Source organism: Tachyglossus aculeatus, chromosome Y3 (genome assembly GCF_015852505.1).
Source record: "Tachyglossus aculeatus isolate mTacAcu1 chromosome Y3, mTacAcu1.pri, whole genome shotgun sequence".
NCBI classification, from domain to species: Eukaryota; Metazoa; Chordata; class Mammalia; order Monotremata; family Tachyglossidae; genus Tachyglossus; species Tachyglossus aculeatus.
In genome coordinates, this window is record NC_052095.1 from 907,267 (window position 1) to 913,266 (window position 6,000).

The window sequence follows — 6,000 nt, forward strand, 5'->3', positions numbered from 1 at the left end:
CCCCACAGCACTTGTATATTTGTACTGATTTATTACTCTATTTATTTTACTTGTACATACTGACTATTCTATTCATTTTGTTAATGATGTGCATATAGCTTTATTTCTATTTGTTCTGACGATTTTGACACCTGTCTACATGTTTTGTTTTGTTGTCTGTCTCCCCCTTTTAGGCTGTGAGCATGTTGTTTGGTAGGGACCGTCTCTACATGTTGCCGACTTGTACTTCTCAAGTGCTTAGTACAGTGCTCTGCACACAGTAAGCGCTCAGTAAATACGATTGAATGAATGAATGAATAACAATAATAAAAAATGAAAGTAATTAATGTTTTTAGTATTTGCAAAGCACTTTATCAATCAATCTCTATTATTTATTGAGCACTTACTGTGTGCAGAGCACTGTACTAAGCACTTGGGAGAAAACAATACAACAATCTAGGATACATATTTCCTGCCCACAACAAAGTTACAGAGTAGAGGAAGCTCTGGAGTAGATATGAGATAAGCAGATCCCTATCTCCCATGGAGTGCACAGACTAGGTGGGCGGTTGGAGAACAAGATAAAGAATCATCATTATCACATCCTCCCCCTAGCCTGGAACTCCCTGCCCCTCTGCATATGCTAGATCACCTCTCTTATCCACATTCAAAGCCTTGTTAAAGTCACCTCTCCTCCAGGAAGGCTTATCCAATTGCCCAATTTTCCTAGCTCCCACTCCCTTCTGCATCTTGTATAAACTTGGATTTGTGATCTTTGGGCATTTAATACCTGCCCCACCCTCAACCCCACAGCATAAGCATAGAGAAGCAGTGTGGCTCAGTGGAAAGATCATGGGCTTTGGAGTCAGAGATCATGGGTTCAAATCCTGGCTCTGCCAATTGGCAGCTGTGTGACTTTGGGCAAGTCATTTAACTTCTCTGTGCCTCAGTTACTTCATCTGTAAAATGGGGATTATGAATGTGAGCCCCACACTTGTATCCTCCCCAGCTCTTAGAACAGTGCTTTGCACATAGTAAGCTTAACAAATGCCATTATTATTATTATTATTATTATTATTGTTATGTATTTATTTATATTATTGTCTGTCTCCCCCTCTAGAGATAAGTTCATTGTGGGAAGGAAATGTGTCAACTATCTCTGTTGTTTTGTACTCTTCCAAGTGCTTTAGTACAGTGCTCAGCATACAGTAAGTGCTCAGTAAGTACCACTGATAATGGTAATGATGATGATGATGATGATGAAAGAGAAATGAGCGCTTCTTGGGGAGGACCTCTGGAGGAGATTTGCTTTAATAACGCTTTGAAGGTGGGGAGGGTGTTGTTTTGTCAAATATAAAGATAGGCAAAGCTCCAAAACAGATAGAGGAGATGGGCAAGGTTTTGGGGGTGAGATAGATAAGACTGAGATACAATGATTAGGTTGACATTAGAGGAGAGGAGAGTGAGGAGATCGGCGGCAGAGGAGCAGGGTGTGTGGGCTGGGCTGTAGAAGGACAGAAGGGAGGTGAGGTAGGAGGGGGCGAGGTGATGGAGAGCTTTGAGGTCGAGAGTGAGGAGTTTTTGCTTCCTGTGAAGATTCTTAGGCAACCACTGGAGATTTTTGAGGAGGGGAGTGACATGCCCAGAGCGGTTCTTTACAAAGATAATCCAGGCAGCAGAGTGACGAATAGACTGAAGCAGGGAAAGACACATTCACTCCCAAAGCTTCAACTACCATCTTTATGCGGATGATATCCAAATCTACATCTCCTCCCCTTATCTTTCTCTGTCTCCAGGCTTGCATTTCCTCCTGCCTTCAAGACATCTCTACTTCGATGTCCTCCTGTCCCCTCAAAATTAACATGTCCAAAATAGAGATCCTTATCTTCCCTTCCAAACCCTGTCCTCTCCCAAACTTTTCCATGACTGTAGATGGCACAGCTATATTTCCCGTCTCACAAGCCCAATAACGTTGTTACCATCCTTGATTCCACTCTCATTCAACCCACACATCCAATATGTCACCAAATCTTGTCAGTCTCATTTTCACAACACTGCTAAAATCTGACCTTTCCTCTCCATCCACACCACAACCATGTTAGTACAATCACTCATCCTATCCTGCCTAGAATACTGCATCAGCCTCCTTTCTAACCTCCCAACCTCCTGCCTCTCTCCACTCCAGTCCATAAGTCATTCCACTGCCCAGATTACCTTTCTTCAGAAGTGCTCAGGGCATGTCACCCCCACCTCAAAAATCTCCAGTGGTTGTCTCTCCACCTCTGCATCAAACAAAAACTCCTCTCATTGGCTGTAAAGCTCTCCACCACCTTGCTCCCTCTTACCTCACCTCCCTTCTCTCCTTCTACAACCCAGCCCACACACTTACTCTTCTAGTGCTGTCTCGATCTCACCTGTCTTCCTGCCGACCCCTGGCCCACGTTTTACCTCTGGTCTGGAACTCCCTCCCTTCTCAAATCTGCCAGACAATTACTCTTTCCCTTTCAAAGCCCTACTGAAGGCATATCTTCTCCCCATACTAAGCCCCATTTTTCCTCATCTTCCACTCATTTCTGTGTCAGCCTGACTTGCTTCTTTTGTTCTCCCCCCTCTATGCCCACAGCATTATGTATATGTATATGTATATTTATCTATAAATGCCATTATTATTATATTTGTAATTTTATTTATTTATATTGATGTCTGTTTACTTGATGTCTGTCTCCCCCTAACTAGACTGTGAGCTCATTGTGGGCAGGGCTGTCTCTCTTTATTTCTGTCTTGCATTTCACCAAGTGCTTAGTACATTGCTGTACAAACAGTGAGCACACAATAAGTATGATTGATTGATTGATTGATTCACTATTCTCCTACTACAATTCAACCCACACACTTCACTCTCTAATGTTAACCTTCTCATTCAGTCTTGATGTCAGATATCTCACTGCCGACCGCTTGCCCACAACTTGCCTCTAGCCTCAACATCCTCCCTCCTCAAATCTGACAGATGCGATTACTCTTCCCCACTTCAAAGCCTTGCTGACATCTCCTCCAAAAGGGCTTCCCTGACTAAGCCCTCCTTTTCTCTTCTCCTACTCCCTTCTGCATTACTCTGATTTGCTCCCTTTGTTGATCACCCCTCCTAGCCCACCAGCACTTATGTACATTTAATAATAATAATAATAATGATGGTATTTATTGAACACTTACTATGAGCCAAGCACTGTTCTAAGCGCTGGGATAGATACAAGGTAATCTGGTTGTCCTACTTCCGACTCACAGTCTGAATCCCCATTCTACAGATGAGGTAAATGAGGCACAGAGAAGTTAAGTCACTGGCCCAAAGTCACACGGCAGATAAGTGGCAGAGCTGGGATTAGAACCCACGACCTCTGACTCCCAAGACTAAGTTCCTTCCACTAAGCCACATTGTTTCTCCATTCATTCATTCATTTAATTATATTTGTTGAGCACTTACCGTGTGCAGGGCACTGTACCAAGCACTTGGGAAGTACAACATATAGGCATATGGGCAACATATAGAGGCAGTCCCTACCCAACAACAGGCTCACAGTCTAGAAGGGAGAGACAGACCGAAAAAAAACCCCCAAAACAAGTAGACAGGTGTCAATACCAATTCTCAAATCCATATGTATCCATAATTTACTTATATTAATATCTGTGACCTCCTGGTAGACAGTAAGCTTGCTGTAGGCACAGAATGTGTCTGTTTATTGTGGTACTATTCTCTCCTAAGCTCTTGGAGAAGTGCTGTGCACACAGTAAGTGCTCAAATATACAACTGAATGAATGAATGAATGTAATGGAAGGACATCCAAGAAGAAATGTCTGGAAAGCAGGAGGAAAATGCTAGGCTGCAGAGAGGGAGAGAAGTTAGGGTGGGAGATTTAGATTTGGATATCATCTGCATAGAAGTGGTAATTGAAGCTATGGGACTGAAAGAGTTCTCCAAGGCAGTGGGTGTAAATGAAGAATAGAAAAGTACCCAGAACTGAACCTTGAGAGACACCCACTGTTAGGGGATTCATTCATTCATTCAATCGTATTTATTGAGCGCTTACTGTGTGCAGAGCACTGTACTAAGCGCTTGGGAAGTACAAGTTGGCAACATATAGAGACGGTCCCTACCCAACAGCAGGCTCACAGTCTAGACTGACTGTGGAGGAACTTGGCAATAGGGGCACAGGAGCAGAGGAAGCAGAAGAGGAGGAAGAGGAGCAGAGGAAGAGTACAATAAGCTTGATCTGTGGCTGAAGGCTGGCAGATTGGGTTAAACAGAGGATATGAAATCAATCAATCAATCAATCAATCGTATTTATTGAGCTCTTACAGTGTGCAGAGCACTGTACTAAGCGCTTGGGAAGTACAAGTTGGCAACATATAAAGACGGTCCCTACCCAACAGTGGGCTCACAGTTTAGAAGAAGAAAGAAGCAAGACGATTCGGAACTCTCAAGAATGTGAAAACCTGCAAGTAGTAATGACTTTTAATTGCAACCCTATTAGGTGGAATTCACTGTTCCAAGCTCTTGGGAAAGTACAACACAAGCAAGTAATATGTCTTGAGTAGCAGCGTAGCTTAGTGGAAAGAGCATGGGCTTGGGAGTCAGAGGTCATAGGTTCTAATCCTGGCTCGCCACTTGTCTGCTGTGTGACTCTGGGCAAGTCACCCCACCCCCCTGAGCCCCAGTCCCCTCATCTGCAAAATGGGGATTAAGACTGTGAGCCCCATGTGGGACAACCTAATGACCTGTATCCTCTCCACCACTTAGAACAGTGCCTGGAACAGAATAAGCGCTTAACAAATACCATCACTATTATATGTCTTGCCCACAAGGCATTTACACTCTAATAAGTAGGGAAGAGAGAGAAGGAGACAGAGAGACAGAGAAAGAGCTTGATGCTAGGGAAGATCTGATTAGATACATCTGAGAGATTTCCCTCTTCCCAGTTTTGTTTTGTTTTTGGTACATTGTAAAGTGCTTAGTTTGTGTCAGGCACTGCACCAAGTAGCAGGGCAGACAGAAGCTAATCAGGTTGGACACAGTCCATATCCCACATGGGGCTCACAGTCCCAACTCCCATCCTACAGTTGAGGCAACTGAGGCCCAGAGAAGTGCAGTGACCTGCCCAAGGTCACACAGCAGAGCTGGGATTAGAACTCAGATCCTGCTGACTCCCAAGCCTGTGCTCTTTCCACTAGGCCAAGCTGCTTCCCATTTCCCTCTGTACCTATAAAGCACTGGGGTGGCCTTGATTCACTTTCACTTTGTCATCATCATCATCATCAATGGTATTTATTGAGCATACATTTTGTGCAGAGCACTGTACTAAGTGCCTGAGAGTATTTATTTATTTATTTTACTTGTACATATCTATTCTATCTATTCTATTTTGTCAGTATGTTTGGTCCTGCTCTCCGTCTCCCCCGACTAGAGGGTGGGAGACGGAGGAGGAGTCCATGAAGGAGACTGAGAATGAGCGGCCAGACAGATAAGAGGAGAACCAGGAGAGTACAGTGTCACTGAAGCCTTGATAGGCTAATGTTTCCAGAAGAAGGGGGTGGTCGAGAGTATTGAAGGTAGCTGAGATGTCCAGAAGGATTGGAACTGAGTAGAGCCTGATTGATTTGGCAAGAATGATATCATTGGTGACCTTTGAGGGGGCAGTTTCTGTAGAGTGAAGGGGACAGAATCTAGTTTGGAGAGGGTCAAAGAGAGTTGGATGTGAGGAATTTGAGACAGAAGGTGTAGACAACTCGCTCAAGGAGTTGGGAGAGGAATAGTAAGAAGGAGATGGTATAGTAATTGCAGGGAGCCATGAGGTCAAAGGAGGGGTTTTTTTAGGATAGGGGAGATAAGGGCTTGTTTGAAAGCAGTGGGGAAGAAGCCACTGGAGAGCAAACAGTTGAAGATAGCTGTTCAGGAGGAAAGAGGGGAGGGGACAAGTATTTTGATAATGTGAAAAAGAATGTGGTCTATTGTGCCGGTGGAAAGGGTGG